Below are 22663 nucleotides of genomic sequence, written 5' to 3'. Positions count from 1 at the left end.
TTTCTGACTTTGAGAAAGCACTCAATCTAGAAACACAATGGTATTTTCATGCAGTAGTGAGTGCCTGTTCGAGGTCAAAATTGTGTGTGTGTGTGAGAGAGAGAGGAGAGAGAGAGAGGGAGAGGGAGAAGGAGAGGGAGAGGGAAAGAACAGTGGGCATTTTGCTATATGTAGATTTTCATAAATTACTGCATACAAACTGTTCAGAAACTCAGACTTAGGCTCCTAAGTATTGTCCTAAGACAAATACTTTCAATTTCTGTAACTGTTTTTCCAGTGTGAACTTCCATTTTTATTATTAATATACATATGTGTTTTTTTATTTATCTATTTTATTGCATTATATAACCAGCATCTCCTTACTCTTACTCACTGCCTCTTAGAGACCTCCCTCCACCACTCAATATAATTAAATCCATATTCAGAATTTTTAATGTTATTACTAAGTAAATATTGCTGTTCATCACTGAGCCAATAGCATACGAAGAGTAAACATCCATTTCCTTTTTTTGCTTTCTTTCTGGAATTAATTATCCAGTTTATTTACATTTATTTAGTTTTCTGTGCTTTGTGGCTAATTCTTGAACCCTCCAGCCCTCCAACAACTTCTCAATACAATTTTCCACCAGATTAAAATATCAGATAGATTATTAGTACTCTATTTCTTTTGGAAACTTCCAAAACCCCCTCTTCTGTTAGGCCAGCCTGGACCACTTACTGTGTAGGCTGCTTTTCAAGAAGTTCTAAGACTTTTGTTCACCATCAACCCTGTGTCCTGGATCCCATTTTATCCTGTTCTTTAGTTTCCTCCCTCATTTCACTACGTCACAGGGTGCATGGGATGTTCATTTTTAAAAATCTATTGTTTGAAATACTATACTTGTATTCCGTTTTTGGTTTGGCTGGTTTTGGAACTCAGGTTTGAAAATCATGTCCTCTAATCAGTCAGAAGATTTACTAATTTCTAGATATTTCCATTATCTTCTAGTTTCCAGTATTTCTCTGATTATTCTTCATTCTTTGTATGCAAACTTTACATTCACATATAGTGTTGTCATCCCAGGTTTTCTGAAATTTCCCCATGGAGAATCTTAGTATAATTCTTTTTTCATTCACAGTACCTGACACTTCACAGGTTTTTTTGTTTTTTGTTTTTTGGGTTTTTTTGCATTATTTCATCAAAATTCTTTTTTCTCTGCTTTCTTTTCTCTGTTCTTTCTTTCTAGAACTCTTTGTGTTTGGATACTGAACATCTTGAATTGATCCTTAAATTTTCTTACTTTTATCACTTACTTCCTTGTTTTTATATATATTTATTTTAGAAGAATGCTCTGATTTTACATTTTTATTAATGTTCAAAAATTTTAATAATTATATTTCCTAAAGCTGTTTTTCTCTATTTTTATAGATATCATGCATACTATATTTCCTTACTTTCTGAGAACACTGAATAGAATTAAACATTTTCTTTAGATCTCCACATTGTTTGTTTCATATATGTTCTGTTTTTCTATTTGAATCTACTGATTCTGTCTTTCATATTAGTGTCTTTGCTACACATTGGTTACTCTCCAGCTTTTTAGGTGTATTTAAGAGTAAAGTCCTAAACAAGTTGATAGCTGGGTGTCTGGCATTGACTGAACTGGTTCATTGAGGGAGCTAAAGTTTAAGGCTACAGCCTCCTTTTTTTGGCACTGCCCTGTTGTAGAATTTATAGTTCTTTATTTTGCTGCCATTTAGCCTCTCACTTGAGAGAGATTTCAATCTTTCACATTGTGGTGAGGGTGGGAATTTGACATGGGGAACATATAAGATTAACTGCTGCTGCTCTGGACTCTGAAGGAAAGGAAAAATGGGGATTTCACCATGAAACATGCAAAACAGGCAATTGTCGGAGTAGCACTTCATGACTGCTCTCTGCTAAACCTGTTCTTCCTGTATCCAGAGTCTTTGGCACAATTTCTTCAGAGACTAAATCTCCTGAATGTGAGTATGCAGCTGCAGGGTCTGGATATCTTTTTTTTCTTTGTATTATTTAGATTGTTTAAAATTTAATATAATTTGTTGTCAAATTGGCTAACATACAGTGTGTACAGAGTGCTCTTGGTTTTGGGGGTAGATTCCCATGGTTCATCGCTTAATACAACACCCAGTGCTCATCCCAACAAGTGCCCTCCTCAATGCCCATCACCCATTTTCCCCTCTCCCTTACCCCCACTCCATCAACCCTCAGTTTGTTCTCTGTATTTAAGAGTCTCTAAGAACTCCTCACAGACTTTCAAAAAGTTATTTCACAGTTATTTTCCAACTGACTGTTCCATTCTGACATTGAGGTACTCAGGTACTCAGTACCTCTAACTACTGGGCATTCTAGGGTATTTGTAGAGTGAATGCACTTGCACGTCATTGGGACCTCTTCTGCATGTGCTTAGATTTCAGTTTGTTCCACTCAGGTAAGTCACCCTCCACCTATATGTTATCTCCTAAAAAGTTATCAACTTCTCTTGTTCTTTGTTGTCCATTCTTCATTGCCTTGTCCTTATAGATTTATATGACATTTAATTTTTTTTATGTATAATTTATTTTATTTTGAAAGAGAGAGTCAGGGAAGGGCAGAGAGTGAGGGAGAGAGGGAATACCAAGTAGGCTCCATGCTCTGAGCACAGAGCCCAACATAGGAATTGATCCCACAAACCTGAGATTATGACCTGAGCCGAGATCAAGAGTCAGATGCTTAATGAACTGGGCCACTCAGGCACCCCAGATTTATAGGGCTCTTATTTGCATTATTGTTGTTATGTTGGTGGGTGTGGAAAGAAGATGGGATAAATGCATCTGCTTGACCTACCAGCTTTTATAACTTTTCTTCATCTACATTTAGCTGCTCTGGTGTACTCATAGAAAAGACACATATTCAGTTTCACTCAGAAGTGAGTTTTGTCCCAACAAATGATTCAGAAAAAAAGTTGGAAAGGGAATTGACAATATCACGAAGAAAATACTTTCAATAATGGACCATGGGATTTTAAATTTGGTAAGAATGGAAGTAAAGACAGGAGGAAGATGATCAAGGATGTAAAAACTAGTTTGAGGTCAATGGTTTGGGAATCTGAATAAGAATAGAGAATACTGGAGTGAATATACTATGTAGATTCTGTGGTCTGGACATTATAGGGCACTGGTCAAAAAGAGTGTTATTTGAAATCTAAATAATGTAGCTGTAGGTGGTGACAATGTACAGAATGTGACCATAAAAATGAATAGATCTGCAAGTATATATAAAAAAAAAAGCTAATTGGGGAGAACTCAGAGAACTGAAAGGATTGCGAGTATTTTTAAGATACACTCACTGACTCTTAGCTCACCAAGAGTGAGTACGGGAATGTAAATGAATACAGCTAAAAGCCAAACCTCTTCAGGGAGGCAGATGCCAGGAACAGTGCAGAGTGGCCAATGGCGAAGCCAGATAGCACAGTTGTCAAGGGACAGTCTTTTTTCTGTTATAGCACAAAAAAAAAAAATCACTCTAGAAGATGTTGTGGTCATGGGAAAGTTTGTTGATCACACTCTGCAGATGGAACAGAAGGAAATAACCCGGGAAAATAGAGGTGGGGTTTGATTTCAATTAGCCAATATATTTCACAAAATGAGATTGAAAATCCTTGGTCATAATAGATGGAAGACAAAATGTAAAAAAGTTAAAGTTTAAACTAATGTCTTGAATGACTAAGTTTTGGTAGGGTTCTAAGCAGCTGCTCTATTCAGTAGTGTAAGGTCATGAGCTGTCTTAGGGGAGGAAGGGAATGAACATAATCAATCCAAGTAAGTGCTTGTTTATCTACCAAGACTTTGGTAATGACCTTTGGATTAAATCTAAATTCTTGATGATACATGAAATCTTAGTATTATTTAAAAATAATATTTGTAATAAAATGCAATAAAATGTTTATAATAAAATGAAAAGTAAAAATGTTTCAATAGTACACAGTATGATTTTAATTTTAAAAGTAAAGATACATCAACGTATTTATTGGTGCACTTCTGAATTTTACATTTTTCTACAATAAATACATTAAAATATTACTTTTTTTATAAGAAAGAAAAATACAGGGGGAGGGACTTAAGATGGCAGAATAGTAGGAGGATCATGGCCTTGCCTCACCCCTGGAACACAGTGAGAGCACAGCAAATCATTTTGAACACCTAGGAAACTGATCTGAGGCTTAAGAGGTCCATCTACATAATTTGAGAGAGAGAACCTGGCAGTCTTATTTTAACAAACAAATGAAAACACTCCCCACTGCAAGCAAGGAGGAGTTCTGTAAAGGACTCACCTGTGGGAAAAAGCAGCCAAATCAGAACAGCAGAGTGCACACAGCATGCACCAGAAACACTCCTGAAGTGCTAGGCCCTGGACAGTGTATCACCCCTTCTTAACATAGCATTACTCTCAGGAGCAGGAAATATAACAAGCTTTCAGGACCTGCGAAAGATAGAAACCTAGACAAAATGACAAGACAGAGGAATTCTCCCCAAAAGAAAGATCAAGAAGAAACTACAGCCAGGGATTTGCTCAAAACAGTTATAAACAATACATCTGAACAAGAATTTAAAGCAACGTCATAATACTATCTGGGCTTGAAAAAAGCCTTGCTAGGCTTGAAAAGAGAAACCTTTGCTGCAGAGATTAAAGACCTAGAAATTAGTCAGGCTGAAATTTAAAATGCTGTAACTAAGTTGGAAAACCAATTGGATGTAATCATGAGAAGAAGGAGAGGGATGAATAGGTGATATAGAAGATAAACTTATGGAAAATAATGAAGCTGAAAAGAAGAGGGACAGAAAACTTCTAGATCATGAATATAGACTTAGAGAACTCAGCAATTCCATAAAGCACAATATCTGTATCAAAAGAGTCCCAGAAGAGTGGGAACAGGGGGCAGAAAGTTTATTTGAACAAATTACAGCTGAGAACATCCCTAATCTGGAGAAGGGAACAGGAATTCAAGTCCAACAGGCACAGAGAACTCCCATTAAAATTAACAAATATAGGTCAGTATCAAGATATTTCATAGTGAAACCTGCAAAAAAGAGAGATTGTGAAAGCCGCTAGAGTCAAAAGGTCCTTACCTATAAGGGTAGACACATAAGACACACCAGGACAGCAAACCTGTCCACAGAAACGTGGTAGGCCAGAAAGGAGTGGCATGATATATTCAATGTGCTATGGGAAAAATATGTAGCCAAGAATACTTCACCCAGCAAGGCTGTCTTTCAGAATAGAAGGAGAGACAAAGAGTTTCCAAGACAATAAAAACTAAAGGAGTTCATAACACTAAACCAGCTCAGCCAGAATTATTAAGGGGGACCCTCTGAGTGGCAGAAATACCAAAAGCAACAAAGAAGGAACAGAGACAATCTACAGGAACAGCGACTTTACAGGTAATATAATGGCACTAACTTCATGTTTATCAATAATTACTCTGGATGTAAATGCTCTAAATTCTCCAATCAAAATACACAGGGTACCAGAATGGAGAAAAAAAAAAAGACCCACTGATAATGCTACTTACAGGAGACTAATTTGAGACCTAAAGACACCTCCAGATTGAAAGTGAGGGGGTGGAGACCATTTACCATGCTAATAGACAATAAAAGAAAGCTGGGGTAGTCATACTTATAAAAACTATAAAACAAAACTATAATAAGAGATGAAGAAGGGCATTATATCATAATAAAGGGGTCTATATGACAAGAAGATTTAATAATTGTAAATATTTATGTCCCCAACTTGGCATATATCTATATAAATAAACCTAAAAATATAGATATAGATATATAACAAACATAAACTCATTGATAATAATACAATAATAGTAGGGGATTTTAACACCCCATTTACAACAATGGACAGATCATCTAAGCAAATCAACAAGGAAACAATGGCTTTGAAGGACACACTGGACCAGAGGGACTTATCAGATACAGTCATAACATTTCATCCTAAAGTAGCAGAATACACATTGTTTTTGACTGCACATGGAATATTTTCCAGAATAGATCACATACTGGGTTACAAATCAGGCCTCACCAAGTACCAAAAGACAGATCATGCCATGCATATTTTCAGACCACAATGCTATGAAACTTGAAGTCAACCACAAGAAAAAATTTGGAAAGACCACAAATAATGGAAATTAAAGAACTTACTACTAAAGAATTAATGGGTTAACCAGATATTTAAAGAAGAAATTAAAAGTTACATGGAAGCAAGTGAAAATGAAAACATGACAGTCCAAAACCTTTGGGATGCAGCAAAAGTAGACATAAGAAGGAAGTATATAGTAATACAGGTCCTCCTCAAGAAGCAAGAAAAGTCTCAAATATACAAACTAAGCTTACATCTAAAGGAGATTAAAAAAGAATGGCCAAAAGATTGAAAAAGAATTGGGCTTTATAAAGCCCAAACCAATAGAAGAAAGAAAATAGTAAAAATTAGACTAGAAATAAATGATGCTGAAACAAAAAAAAAAAAAAAAAATTAAAAAAATAGAACAGATCAACAACAATAAAATAGGAGGTGGTTCTTTGAAAGAATTAACAAAAGTGATAAACCCCTAGCCAGACTTATCAAAAAGAAAAGAGAAAGGACCCAAATAAAATATGAATGAAAGAGGAGAGATCACAACCAACACCACAGCAATACAAACAATTATAAGAAAATATGATGAAAAGTTATATGCCAATAAATTGGGCAATCTGGAAAAAATTATGAAATAGAATCGAACAGTACATTAATATAATGATTCACCACAATCAAGTGGGATTTATACCTGGGCTGCAGGGGTGTCTCAGTGTCCACATATCAATCATTGTGACACACCACATTAATAAAAGAAAGAATAAGAACTATATGACCCTGTCAATAAATGAAGAAAAAGCATTTGACAGAATACAGCATTCTTTATTGATAAAAGCCCTCAAGAAAGTATGGATAGAAGGCATAAACCTCAAGATCATAAGGGCCATATATGAGAGACCCACCGCTAATATCATCCTCAGTGGGGAAAAACTGAGAGCTTTCCCCCTATGGTCAGGAACACATTAGGGATGTCCACTCTCACCACCGGTATTCAACATAGTACTGGAGGTCCTAACCATAGCAATCAGACAACAAAAAGAAATAAAAGGCATCCAAATTGGCAAGGAAAAAGTCAAACTCTCATGCTTCACAGATGACATGATATTCTATGTGAGAGACCTGAAAGAGTCCACCAAAAAATTGCCAAAACTGATGTATGAATTCAACAACACTGCAGGATATAAATTCAACATACAGAAACCTGTTGCATTTCTATACCTCAATATTGAAGCAACAGAGAAATCAAGGAATCAGTCCCATTTACAATTCCACCAAAATAGGTATTAAGATACCTAGGAATAAATTTAACCAAACAGGTAAAAGATTTATACTCTGAAAACTATAGAACACTTATGAAAGAAACTGAAGAAGACACAAAGAAATGGAAAAGTATTCCATGCTCATGGATTGTTAAAATGTGTTTACTATCCAATGCAATCTACACATACAATGCAATCCCTGTCAACATAAACCAGCATTTTTCACAGAGCTAGAACAAACAATTCTAAATTTGTATGGAACCAGAAAAGACCGTGAATAGCCAAATTAATCTTGGTAAAGCAAGAGTCATCGCAATTCCAGACTTTAAGCTGTATTACAAAACTGTAATCATCAAGATAGTATGGTACTAGCACAAAAACAGACACATAGATCAAAGGAACAGGATAAAGAACTCAGAAATGGACTCACAACTATATGGTCAACTTATCTTTGACAAAGCAAGAAAGAATATCCAGCATAAAAAAGACAGTCTCTTCAACAAATAGTGTTGGGAAAACTGGGCAGTTACATGCAGAAGAATGGCCCACTTTCTTATACCATACACAAAAATAAATTCAAAATGATTGAAAGACCTAAATATGAGACAGGAAACCACCACAATTCTAGAGGAGAACACAGGCACCAAAGTCTTTGACCTTGGCTGTAGCTACTTTGGCTGTAGCAACTCTTACTAGACAGATCTCCAGATGTGAGGAAAACAAAAGCAAAAATCAACTACTGACTTCACCAAGATAAAAAGCTTCTGCCCAGTGAAGGAAACAACAAAACTAAAAGGCAATTATGGAATGGGAGAAGATACTTGCAAATGGCATATTGGATGAAGGGCTAGTATCCAAAATCTATAAAGAGTTTCTCAAACTCAACACTCAAAAAATAAATAATCCAATTAAGAAATGGGTAGAAGACATGAACAGATATTTCTCCAAAGAAGACTTACAAATGGCTAACACATAAGTGAAAAAATGCTCAATGTTACTCATCATCAGGGAAATAGAAGTCAAAACCACAATGATGTACCATCTCACATCTATCAGTATGGATAAAAATTAACAACTCAGTTAACCACAGGTGTTGGTGAGGATGTGGAGAAAGGGGAACCTTCTTACACTGTTGGTGGGAATGCAAGCTGGTACAGCCACTCTGGAAAAGAGTATGGAAGTTCCTCAGAAAGTTAAAAATAGAACTACCTTACGATCCAGCAATTGCACTGGTAGGTGTTTATCCAAAGGGTTAAAAAATACTGATTTGAAGGGGCACATGGACCCCAATGTTTATAGAAGTAGTATCAACAATAGTCAAATTATGGAAAGAGCCCAGAAGTCCATCGAGTGATGAATGGACAAAGATGTGGTATATATATGCAATGAAATATTACTTAGCCACCAAAAAGAATAAAATCTTGTCATTTACAATGAAATGTATGGAACTAGAGTGTATTAAGTGAAATAAGTCAGAAAAAGACAACTACCTTATGATTTAACTGTGGAATTTAAGAAACAAAACAGATGAACATAGGGGAAGGGAAGGAAAAATAAGATAAAAACAGGGAAGCAAACCATAAGAGACTCTTAACTCTAGAGCAGAAACTGATGGTTGATGGAGGGAGATGAGTGGGGGATGGGCTAGATGAGTGGTAGGCATTAAGGAGTACAGTTGTTATGATGAGCACTGGGTGTTATATGTAAGTGATGAATCATTAAATTTTACTCCTGAAACCAGTACTATATGTCTATATGTTAACTGACTTGAATGTAAATAACATCTTGGGGGGAAAAAGAACTTTAAAAAGAAACAACCAGAATCTTTAAAAACATATCACACCATGAATTAAATCATTTATTTATTTATGTATTTATTTATGTATTTATTTATTTTTATCTTTTTAATATGAAATTTATTGTCAGATTGGTTTCCACATAACACCCAATGCTCATCCCAACATGTGCCCTCCTCAATACCCATCACCATACCCAATGGAATACTATCTGGCAATGAGAAAGAATGAAATATGGCCTTTTGTAGCAACGTGGATGGAACTGGAGAGTGTGATGCTAAGTGAAATAAGTCACACAGAGAAAGACAGATACCATATGTTTTCACTCTTATGTGGATCCTGAGAAACTTAACAGAAGACCGCGGGGGAGGGGAAGGAAAGAAAAAAAAAAGAGAGAGGGAGGGAGCCAAACAATAAGACTCTTAAAAATTAAATCTTTTATTTAGATACGGCCTTACTTAAAAAAAAAAAAAAGTTACTGTGTGAAACCTTCAGATTAATAAACCAGTTCACTTTGAGATACACAAAGGTCATGACACTTTCATCATAACATTGAACAAGAACTTTAAATCAATGATTTCCAAACTGGACTTAACATCAGCGTCACTAAGAAAACTTTTTTTTTTTTTAAATGAGAGAAATAGAGCACTATCTAATGGCCTCACCTGAGAATTACTGAAGTGAGGTGTCTTTCTGATGATTAGCATTTTGGAATGCTGTTATAAAACAACATAAAATGAAGAAATACAGTATAAAATGATAATTATATTGAATCTAATGAATCATTTAATGATCTAATTAGCAGGTAAACTGAACTAGTTATCATGTGGTTTTTTTCCTCCTTTTTTCTTGTTTTTTTGTTTTGTTTTAACACTAGAATCTTAGGTGGAGTAAAGGCATGTCATTTTACTCCTCCAGCTTACCACAAGAAAACACTGTGGACAAATACCAGAGTCACCTTCAGAAGATTGTAAATGGAAAAGAACAGAAGGCTGTCTGGCTAAGGAGCCAGGGATGGAGTCACCCCGTGGAGATGAGTCTCCTATTGCTTTGTTTATTTTTTCCTTGCCTCTGGTATATATCTGACTGGGAAGTAGGAAAGACCACAACCCCATAAATAAATATCCATAGTTTTAATCAGTAAAGACTCCCTGCAAAGCCTCCTCTCTCTCTATTCACAAAACTGTTTTGGCCAAAGTTGGCCCAGCAGAACAAAAACCGTTTAACCATACCGACCTGTTGCCTAGACCAATACCAGGGAAGAAATTGTGCCCTTTCCCCATCCCATGGGGTGAATTCTTTTGAAATTATCTAAAAGCACCCAGATTGTGAGCTGGGGAGCCAATGTCTCTCTGAGGGTTGGGGGAGTCCTCTGGACACTGAATATAGTCTTTGCTGTGAAACCCGGGTTCTGCTTTCCTTTTTGAGATTCCATTAAAAGTTCTGTGGTAGGACCCACTCAGCCCAGCCATGATCATGCTCTTGCCCCCCACCCCCCCCGCCATGATCAAACTCTTCTGTGGGCTGTCATATTAGATGAATATAAGACTTCTCTCTTGAGGGTTTTCACCTTGACATTTTCTAGAAAAACCTAGTCACCTCTTCACCTCATTTATCTACAAATTAAAGGCTATCATGGAGAGTTTTCAGATTAACTGATTCACTTTCTTTGCCCTTACTGCTTTTGTGACGGAGGTGACTTAGGTGACAGGAAAAGCCTGTGATGAACTGTAATCAGGAATCATGTTTTACTAAGTTATATACAGAACTGCACAAAATAGTGCTAAAGCACGAGCAGTTGGAAATGTTAAAATCTGACTTTCTTTGGGTAATTTGATGACCTTGAGTAAATCATTTAAACTCTCTCTTACCTTTGTCTGCAAATACCTACAGTATACTTTTTAAAGTCCCAGAAATGCTATGAATATATAATTGTTTCAAGAGTGGAAAACTATTCTATTTCAAAAAGAATGACAGTATAAATTCAATAAGAATGTATGATTTCGTGCAGTAATGAGTGATGAATAAAAAGATTCTCTCTCTCTTTGCCTTTTTCCGGCTGCACACTGGTACTCTGAAATGTACTTGTTATGCCTCGTCCTTCTCCACACGGAGCTGGTTAGGCACAGACTCAATGAATAGATTCACCTTTAATGTTCTTTAAGTTCCATTCAAGCCACCATTTCACTGTATGCACTTTACCTCAAATAATAAGTTCGTTTACACGTATTCAATTCTAAATACAATATAGTGCTGGTATTGAATAGTACCTAATCAGTAGCAAAAATATGTGACAAAGCCTTGTCCACTTAACTTTTTTCTCTCCAGACTGACTGTAGTAGGTACTAATTACTATACTCTTTCATATTAAAGTAATCTGTGATTCTGTTAACAGATGCTACATTTTTGACACATTTTTAAAAATGTAAAGAATAAATAAAGAGTAAAAAAATGGGCGTCACACTGAATCTGTTCACACATTAGGAAGTTATTCGAAACCTCGGATTTTCTCACAAAAGCATGTGACACTCTTTTCCTTGGTTTGTTCTCTGTGATTATATTGTTGTTAAATATTAATCTGTATTTGTTTGTCTTTCTACCAAAGAAAAATTGCTAAGTGTGGTAGGTGTGATGGGATTGGAGTAACTGAAGCCTCTACCACCTCTCCTGCATGGAAAGACAGTTTTACAGGCAAGAACAGTTCTTTAAAGAACAGTGATCACTGTTCCTAATTAGGTTTCTCTTTCATAAAAATGTAAAGAAGTATTAATGCCACTATTTTTATAGCATGCAATTTTTTTGATCAAGTGCTCATGGGAGAAAACATTCAATATTTTGAAATTTGAATTTGAAAATATTCAATATTTCAAGCAAGTGATTACAATTGCTTTGGACTCTCAAAAGCAAAGGAAACCAAAGAAAAATAAAACCGAGGGGCTTGGGTGGCTCAGTGAGTTGAGGGTCGACTTCAGCTCTGGTCATGATCTCATGGCTTGTGAGTTGGAGCCCCGCGTGGGGCTCTGTGCTGACAGCTCAGAGCCTGGAACCTGCTTCAGATTCTGTGTCTCCCTCTCTCTCTACCCTTTCCTCACTTGCACTCTGTCTCTCTCTCAAAAATAATAAACATTAAAAAAAATTAAAAAGAAAGAAAAATAAAACAACTTTTTCACATGGAGAAAGATGAAAGTAGCTTATAAAATAATTAGGACATTTTGAAATGATACCTGACTACCATAAATATGCCTAGTGTCCTGTTCTCCCATTTTCATATACTCAGAATTCAGATATAACAACTTATTAACGGTGTTTTTGGTTTTGTTTTTTGTTCCCTCCTAACCTCTAAAGCCTATGAAGGCAGCAGTAAAGTCTGTCTTGTTCACTGGTTTGTTCACCACAGCCTGAGACAAGAAGCACTGTGTGGTCATCCAGGATACACATTTTAAATTAAACTATTCTAAATGCTTGTAACTTCTTGTATTGGTATCTCTGATGACTCAGAAAAAGAAGAAAATTCAGAAACCCAAAACTAAGACTGATAACCCACCTATTGCCAGACTGGGTGAAATTTGCTCAAGTAACAAATCAGGCAGATTGAGACAAACATACCCAAGCTTTAACATCTTGTATAGGCAGACCTGAACTGTGAGTTCACAGTATGTGCCTAGCAGAGAACAAGGAGTCATTCTGTCACTGCCATGGTGTGCTTTTATCTCTCTCTGTCTTTTTCTGCGTGATTCCCCCACCCCCACCCCCAGAAAGCAACATGACACAAAGATACTGATTGGGGCACATTGTGTCCTGTGAGATAATGTCGCCACGGCTCAAGTCACTGAAGGTAGGGATGGAGTTGGGGAGAAAATCCTCACAATAACTCAGGATATGCATTGTTCCTTACACAATTCAGTAACTGTGATTCATCAATCCAACAGATCCAAGGGCCAGCTGGCAAGGATAGGAAATTCTCCAGCTGAATTTCTGAGGGGAAGCCAGAAACCAGACTGTTTGTGCCCATCAATATGTTCACAGTTTGATTTGCAATGGATTTCAAATCACTGGGGCAAAAGTGGAGAGGGGACAAGGGCAACTTATATTCTCTATTGTTCCTAATCCACAAGGAAAAATAAATATCCCTAAAAAATTACATCAGGGAAAGCTGAAGAGAACAGTATCCTAAAGATCCAGAGAATGATCTACTGAAAGAAGAAATGGCTTCTATGAAGCAAACCATTGATGAAGAGAGAAGAAAATGAAATAGAGATATAAGATAAGGAAGATTATGTGGAAATTTAAAACGAGTAAAAAAATTAAAATTAGAATACATATTGGAGGTAGTGGATATAGAAATAGATATTTCTTTTTTTTAATTTTTTTAACGTTTATTTATTTTTGAGACAGAGAGAGACAGAGCATGAACGGGGGAGGGTCACAGAGAGGGAGACACAGAATCCGAAACAGGCTCCAGGCTCTGAGCTGTCAGCACAGAGCCCGACGCAGGGCTCGAACTCATGGACTGCGAGATCATGACCTGAGCCGAAGTCAGCCGCTTAACCAACTGAGCCACCCAGGCGCCCCAGAAATAGATATTTCAAAAAATAGTTTATTGGTGGAGAGTAAACTCAAAAATCTCATCCAGTATGTAGAACATAAAGATAATTACTTAATCTATTTGTGCTTCGGTTTCCTCATCTATAAAATACATAAACATAACACCTATATTATAGAGCTTAACCAATATATATCAATGTGCTTATAATTGTACCTGGCACATATTAAAGAAGTCTATTAAAATTAGATATTATTATCACAAAGATTTTATTAAGCTCCTAATGTATGCAGTGGACAGTGCTGTTAGAAATACAAAAGCTAAAGCAACTGACATATTAATAAAAACTTAATCAAATGCCTGGAAGAGTAAATACCAAATAGGTAGGGAAGAGCTCCCTGCCCTAAAATAATACCGATGGCTTAGAAGGAGAAAGTAGGAAAATACATAGACAAGTCATTTTTATGGTCAGTTTGGCAAACAGTTTTCCACTTTGTGAGTTAAAACAGAAGATATCAAACCATTTGTTTTCCACATTAAACATTTAGATCTGCTGATTTTTCATTTTTTCCCTAAAAAAAATATGGTTTTTTAAATGCCATCTTTCTAACAAAATCAGTGCAGCAATATGATTATTTTGAGAGGTAAACCACCAAGAGAGACCTAGAGTATTTTTCAACTGTGGCTAACATTACAGTGAAAAATAAATGATACAAAATTAGAGGTCACGCCAAATACCATGGTGGGTATATAGGAGAGAGTGATAAACGTATACACTGAAAGAGCCCTGCTTGCTCTTCTGGTCTAAGTCAATACCTCTATCCCCATTTACATGTAAGGAAACTGGAGATCAGAGAAGTGAAGTAAGCAGGTAGAAATGACCCAGCTTGTGACTGAGCAGCCATCAAAACCCACAACTCTTTAAGAATCAAGATCTCTCTACTATTCCAAAGTGTTGAATGCTTTAATTGTCATTTGTTTGAAAATGGAACACAGAGACAAGAAAATTTCAGTGACCTCTTCTAACATTTATTGTGGTTCATTACATTTCTGCCTCTCACAATTAAGTGTCTGTGATGTCTGTACTCTCAGGTTTTATTTTGGACTGACAAGAATATCAACAATTTATCTACAAGATCCAGGAAAAATGACCATACAGTTATAAGGTAGTACTATTATTTTCATTGTACATAGGATTCTCAAATATATTTTGATCTTTTCTTAAAAATTTAATATCCTTTACCTGAGTATCAAAATATAACACACATATACTATTATTGTGAGTTTAATCAACAAATACTGGCTGAACACCATGAGCGGAGTGGAAAAGATATCAAGAAGTATAAAAAAAATAGACTCTTCTCTTTCAAAACCTATCATCTGTTTGATGTCCTATATCTACATAATAGAATTTTCAGAGAACTTCTGTACATGTTATTTTATTCAGTTCTTAGAATAGCCTTATGAAGCACCCAAGGCAAATACTGTCATCCCATTTTAAAGATAAATTAATATTTACAGAAGTCTCACAAATAATAATAGCAAAAGACAGGAATAATCACCTAAGCTCTTAGGTGACCATGGAGATTTTTAATGATTCATGGTTTGTTCATTCTGAAATTAGTGGTATATTTAAGCAGTTACTGAATAAATATGTATATAATCTGTAATATTTGATTACGCTTTCTTACTTCCTTTACTTCTACAGTTAAACAAAACACTATACTGTCCTTGTAGTCATATCTTGGTGACTAGGCAGGCCTCCTTTTTGACTAGGTCTGCCAGATCTCGAGATGCAGAGGCTGCTGACACAGACACTGAAATATGCTTTCTCTTGGTTTTTTGGGGGAAGTCGCTCTGAACTCTGCGTTCTGAAGAAAGAGAAAAATAAAGCCCCGAGGACTGTGTAGAAGAATATACATTGCTAGGATGTGGAAGAACAGAATTAATTCAACAAAGAATAAAAATCTAAGTGTAAAGGCCAAATCAGACAATAAAGCAGAGCTGGACAGGTCAAAGAGAAAAAGGATTGGATTGGATAACCAAGAGTGGTTGGACAACTGTGATCAAAAATATACCAAAATATAAAGGTAAAGTAGGGAAAAGATTGTGAGGGAATGTGGGGTAGCAGGTTTAATCTACAAATGGAGGCATTTGGTGATGGAAGGTAGCAGGTATACAAAAACATAACAATTTTGGCCAAATATTATTTGATCCATATCTATATTGGTATAATATACGGATTTGGCAGCAACTATCCACTTACATCTTACAAACTAAAAAAAAAAAAAATCTAAGAGCTGGTTTGCAATAGGACAGAACTACAAGGGTTTGCAAGCAGAGTGAGGAAAGCCACTGAGTGAAAAAGATTGAGGATGTCATAAAGGGAAGAGTCCCAAAGGAAAATGTTTCCTGAAGACAAGGTCAAGAGCAATATTGGGCAATCTGAGGGACAACAAATGAATAAATTGTTGCCTGCTGTAAAATCATCATGTTACTCATAAAGTATATAGCTTAGAAACATTTCCTAGAATGCCAATTTTTTGTCTCTTTAGGAAGTTTTTTATAAGACTACATGGAGGCTGCAGATAAATAAATGCATAGGGTCGAAGATTAGTTTGGGTCAGACAGAAAAAAACAAAGTTCATTGTGTGAAATATTGCCAGAGTTTTCTGGGCCACAACCAGGAAAAGGAATACTGAGAATTAATAGTGGTAATTCAGCAAGAAGTAATTGGCCCTTAATATTATTTTAATTCTATTTAATAAAGAAAAAATATTTATTTATAGAATTAGTAAATTGGAAAATTTTGGTGAATATGCCTGATTATTGTTCTCACAAATATTAATTATAACAGCACTATATTGACTATTGTGAACAATATAAAATAAAGCATTCTAAGATAATTTATCTCGTACAGATATTTTTCAAATATGATGTTAAATCTGGTTAGCATAATTAAGCATAAAAATGACCTGGAACCATTAGACACTCTAGGATATATTAGGTCTAATATATTTGGGTTAGGATATCAGATCTAGTTCTCTGTTTTTTCATAACCTCTGTAATACAGAACTTTTTCTTAATGCCAATCCACCAAAATAATTATCATAGCTGCAAGAATTGATATGTGCTAGGCATTGTTTTCAGCGTTTTACCAACATTAACCCATTTAGCCTTCACGCCTACACTATGAGGTAGGTTCTATTACAGTCTTCAATTTTCACATGATAATTTTAAAGGTAGTAATGAACTTGCCCAAGCTTATGTAGCCAATTAGCATAAGAGCCAGGGTATATCAATTCAGACACCCTAAATCCCAAACTCTATGCAGTCAATCATGATATTCTACTGTCTTAAATCAAGATTTTTTGCAAGTTAGTTCAGTATTGTGACTCTCTAGTAAAGCAGGAATCTGTGGAAATTATAAGAAGATAAATCAGAAATGTGATAGGTCTTCCTATTAGAGTCACTACCTACCTTAAAAAAATTATATCGTATTTTTTAGCAATGCCTATGTCATATGTCTAGATGTATCTCATATAGCAACCATTTTATCTCAGGTATAATGGGAATGATCTTGGATAACACCATTCATTGTCTTATTTCCACAAATATAATGACTTTTTGGATCTCTGGGTTCTTTAATATTAAGTGTATCTTCACCAACAGAAGACTGTGGGGGAGGGGAAGGGGAAAAATGTTACAGAGAGGGAGGGAGGCAAACCATAAGAGACTCTTAAATACTGAGAACAAACTGAGGGTTGATGGGGGGTGGAGGATAAGGGACAGTGGGTGATGGGCATTGAGGAGGGCACTTGTTGGGGATGAGCACTGGGTGTTGTATGGAAACCAATTTGACAATAAATTATATTAAAATAAATAAATAAATAAATAAAATCAAGTGTATCTTCAAATCATCAAAAGAGCTGACCCTTAAACAACATGAGTTTGAACTGCTTCGGTCCACTTAAAGGCAGATTTTTTTTCAATAAATACAATACAGCACTGCAAATGTATTTTCTCTTCCTTAGGATGTTCTTTATAACATTTTCTTTTCTATAGCTTTCTTTATTGTAAGAGTACAATATAAAATATATATACAAAATATGTTTTGATTGACTTTATGTTATCAGTAAGGCTTCTGGTCAATAGACTATATTGGTAAAGTTTTGGGGGAGTCAAAATTATACGTGGATTTTTGACCGTGTGGGGGGTGGCAACCCTAACCCCTAGTTTGTTCAGGAGTCAACTGTAGTTACACTGAAGGACAGGCGTAGAGTAATAAATAATATGGAGAAATTAGGGCCAGTAATGGTGTATCAAATCACTTTTCTGTGTGTATAAATGGCAAACTACTAGAAACGACCTTTCTTTCAAATCTTATTGGAGAAATTAAAAAATTCTTGGGGCGCCTGGGTGGCTCAGTCGGTTAAGCATCTGACTTCTGCTCAGGTCACAATCTCGCGGTCTGTGAGTTCAAGCCCCGCGTCGGGCTCTGTGCTCACAGCTCGGAGCCTGGAGCCTGTTTCAGATTCTGTGTCTCCCTCTCTCTGACCCTCCCCCATTCATGCTCTGTCTCTCTCTGTCTCAAAAATAAATAAACATTAAAAAAATTTAAAAAAAATTCTTTAATTTGTATTTTTAAAAATTAATTGAACAGAAGACTGGGAGAATAACCACCACCGGAAAATCCCCAGACTGATGCATAGGTTACTTTTTTTAAATCTCAAATACAGTTCTTCCCATGTTTGCAGCTTTATTCTGTCTACAGATTTTCACTATGTGTGATTTTTATCCCACAGAACATAGCAAAATATTGACCAATTGCATCATGTGTCCTTCTCTCTAAAATGAGTCTTAAGTTTCACCAACTTCCGTGAGTTTAATTTCAAGTTATTTATCAGAGGAGGACTATTCCTTTGTGTTAAAAAAAAAAAATGGAAAATGTTATAGTTCTTTACTCTTCATCTAAGCCAAATACGTCATATCTTCTTAAGACCTTTATGTAGTAGGTGTGGCAGGAACTGCAACCATCCATAAATATTCAAGAACTTAGCCCCAGTACCCACTGCTGTGTCTCTCTTTCACATTTCTTTCTTGCATCTGATTCTCTTGATAGTCACTCCCTGATTTCCCCTCTGTCTGTGGATATTTTCAGCTTCAATTTTCATGCTATCTCATTTTCTTTTTTTACTGTATTCAACGACAAAGGTAGTTTCTTATGGGAACTTTGTTCCCTAACCTCTTTTTACTTTAAGAACATTGAATTTTAGATTCAACTGAGTTATTTGTTTGCAACTGGGGGTAGTTAATGCAAAGAAACTCAGCCATTTATTACAGCAAAGGTTTCCTTTCCAGAATATAGTGAGAACAAGAAACTGCACTATTTAATAGGACTGTTCTTTTGAGTTCATCTATGTAGAAATATGAATAATGGTCATTTGTCCCAGCCAAAGACAGCCTTTATATCTATTTTCTTATATCTTCCTTACTGATGCTTACCTTATAAATCAGCAAAGCATTGATAAACAAGCCTTCACTTAAAGGCTTGAATTATGACTGTGTCTGGTGAAATGTACTATGCTGTACATCCTAATAAGATGCATAAAAAACCACAGTTTTTGATAAAATTTTTTCTTTCACTTCTCTTAATCTTGGTTTAGTTTTTATCCATCAAAATTGTTTTCTTTTGTTTTTGTTATTGGAGGGAGCCTGCCAGGGGAAGCATTACTCGTACCAGGTGGATGGCAGTGCATATGGGAGGTGATAAATCATTTTGTCATTTCAAGAAAATCACAAATTCATCTGCTCCCACAGGAGACAATATTATGCTATAAAGTCTGTGCTGCCTTTTACTAATGCTATACATGTCAGGAGGACACTCAGTATATCAATGATAATCCTACTCATTGTTAACAAAAAGCTTAATTAAACTGTTAACATGTGATTACAGTTCTACTTGGATTTGACCCTCGGGGCGACTGCTGGGATCTGGGATTGCTGCTCAGGAGCAGAAGAGTGCTCAAATCATATCCTCATTAAGGTTTCAAAAAAAAAAATAGACAAGAGAGAAAAGGCCTAAGTGATACTGAAAGTTCCTTTGTATCATCCCTATTTTTCTCTCTGTTTCTACTACCCTGTTCCTCTCATTACAAAGTTAATTAGTTAATTAATTAAACCCTAAACTAAGTGTGAGAGCTGTAACGGTGAAGAAGTCATATTTATCTTCATGGGTAGTCGGTACTTTAGCGAACTGAAAGGCACAGGGGTTTAAGGGTAGGATGTCTACAATTTGTAGAATATCCAAAGGATGTCACAGGAAAACAGACTGGATTAAGTCTTTAGACAACTGAAAACTTTATGCATACATTTATATATATATATATATATATATATATATATATATATATATATATATATATATTCATAAGGGTAATTAGGAGCCACACACAGTGGTATAGAATTTGTTTTTATTAATAATGGAAAACTATTAAAAATTTTTAATGTTTATTTATTTTAAGAGAGAGACAGCACAAGTGGAAGAGGAGCAGAGAGAGAGGGAGAGAGAGAATCTCAAGCAGGCTCCATGCTGTCAGCACAGAGTCTAACATGGGGCTTGATCTCATAATCCAGGAGATCATGACCTGAGCTGATACCAAGAGTCCAGCGCTTAAGTGAATGAACCACCCAGGTGCCTCAATAATGGAAAAACTATGTTAAAATAGATCACTATGGGCCATCAAAGAATAGCTGAGATGATATCTGAAGGTTAGACTATTTAGAAGTTGCCTTTGAATTATTTGCGTAGAGGTAAAGAAGAACTAAGTCTTCTAAGAGTACTATGAAAAAATTACAAGTGAACAAAGAAAAACTTGAATAGAAAGGGGGAAATGAACTTTAAACTCTTTCCCAAGGATTCGTCTCTATCCGCCCCCCCCACCTTTTTTTTTTCTGCTTTTAAACCTGTGGAAAATGGAACTTTGATCTGAGGGAAAATAATATTCATTACTTGTTTAGTTTTATTCTCGCCAGGGATCTAGAGGATTCTTTGCATTTTTAGGCTGAATTTTCAGTTTTCTCCTTTTTAACAAATTGTTATTAACTTCTCGTGTTTACTCCATACATTTTTTGAAACATTTATCACATCTAAATCCCGCGTACCTCCCCAGTTCACTGAGACTGCTCTAAAGTTGCTAATAGCACTGTAGTTGTTCACAAGTGGACATCTTTCTGGGCTCTTTGGACAATTCAGATGACTCCTATTGAATCTTCCCTAGGATTTCATGACACCAACTCTCCCAGTTACCTTCTTTACTCAGATTGTTCCTTATATTCTTTTCTACACTCCTTCTGTCCCTTGCATTATATTCTGATAACTTCAAAATTAAAACCTCTAGTTCTAAATGTTCAGAGCTACCTGCTTAGCAGGTATAGATTGTGATTGATACATATTTCTTCATATATATGAACGCTAAAGGTAGAAGTTATTCCCATTTTATGGTTGAAAAAAAGAAATGCAGAGAGTTTAGGTAACTTCCATAGGTCACACAGCCTGTGGTGACTCAAACCAAAAGAAGTCTGACCAAAACCATCAGCCCTTGCCACCACAATGCACTGTTTCTGATCAACCATCTCGTCTAAGCTGTTTATACTGAACTCTCCAGAAGACACCTCCATGTGGCTATTCTACAGGTGCTTCTGGGTCACTATATCCAAGGCTGAATGCAACATCACCCTGCAAAACCTTCTAATATCTGCCTCACTTTTTTCAGAGACGGTCACTCGTAGCAGCCTAGTTGTGCAAATCTGAGCATTATCTTAAGACATTTCTTTTCACTCATCCTTATACCTTATCAGTTTTCAAATCCTACTGATTACTCTTACATCTATATATCATCTTTTGTTCCCATAGTTATAACTAACCATCATCCAGTCTTTCATCTTTCCTCACCTTAATTTAGTTCAGTAATTTCCTAAAAGATCCTTCTTGCTTCTGTGAAGTACTCATCCAAACTCCATTCTCAGAGCATCCTTCACCGTGCATGTGGGGTTTTACAACATTTGCATCCAAGAATATCCCTCCTCATTTCTCACAGGGTAAGCCTTACCCTTCTTATCATGGCATATATGAACTTCCATAATCTTGATAGTGCTTGCCTTTAGAATTTTACCTTCCATGCCTCTCACACATGGGCTATGTTCTTGTAGCACATTTGAGAAAACTGTTTTTCTTAGAATATATAACTCCTTGTCTGCTTAGTAAATATCTATTTATTTTTCAAGATTCACCTCAAAAGTGCTTCCTGTCATAAGTGAGAGGCAGAACCCACATTCCATTATAGAAATTGAACACTCCAGATGCTTGTTTTTCCAGCTTCCATGGCAGCCAAGATGTCAGCCTATGACTTAGGCTCTGCCGAAGAGAGGCTCTCACTCTAGACTTTGAATTTGGAGCTAGTGATGCATCATGGGCACCCTTGCTGGAGGTGTTGGCAGTTTCATCATCTGTTAGTTTCTGGGACAATATTGTGCAACAGTGCTATAGGCTCAACGCTGGTTTTGCATGGCAGCCATGGTGATGCCCTTTTACCATCAGTTCAAGCTCATGAAGTTGGCCATTATTCCTGGCTTCATAGCCCCTGAGCAGTGTTCTTCAGCCCTTCAAGTGTTTCTGTAGATAATGCAATATTTTTAAAATAAATTCCTTTCTACTTAAATTTATCAGAGTCATTTCTGTTGCTTGCAACTAAGAGCCTTGATTGTCATGCCCAGGCAGAATTAAGTAAGCCTACCCTGATCTCATAGCATTTTTTTGCAGAGCTGTTATGCACATCTTTCATTATATTGTGTCTCTCATGCTCATCTGTTTTCTCCACTATATTAATCATTCTGAAGCTAGGATAATTGCCTTCTTTATGTT

At 36.0% G+C, this 22663-nt stretch overlaps 1 protein-coding gene and 1 long non-coding RNA gene across 5 annotated transcripts in view; one reads left to right on the top strand and one right to left on the bottom strand.

Moving 5' to 3' along the window:
* The window catches only part of LOC128316295 (uncharacterized), a 58520-nt gene extending 46939 nt beyond the window's left edge, over positions 1-11581 (top strand). The window contains exon 5 of one of the 2 annotated variants that reach the window (XR_008299942.1): positions 10075-11581. This is a non-coding gene — a long non-coding RNA (uncharacterized LOC128316295). The remainder of the gene's footprint in view (positions 1-10074) is intronic. The other variant, XR_008299941.1, reaches the window with a different exon arrangement.
* Positions 1-22663, bottom strand: part of MALRD1 (MAM and LDL receptor class A domain containing 1) — a 754681-nt gene that overhangs the window by 71099 nt on the left and 660919 nt on the right. The gene's annotated exons all lie outside the window — the stretch shown is intronic.

The sequence above is a fragment of the Acinonyx jubatus genome, chromosome B4 (genome assembly GCF_027475565.1).
Source record: "Acinonyx jubatus isolate Ajub_Pintada_27869175 chromosome B4, VMU_Ajub_asm_v1.0, whole genome shotgun sequence".
NCBI lineage: Eukaryota > Metazoa > Chordata > Mammalia > Carnivora > Felidae > Acinonyx > Acinonyx jubatus.
Note: the sequence above shows the minus strand (reverse complement) of the source record. Positions and strands in the feature narration are given on the sequence as shown.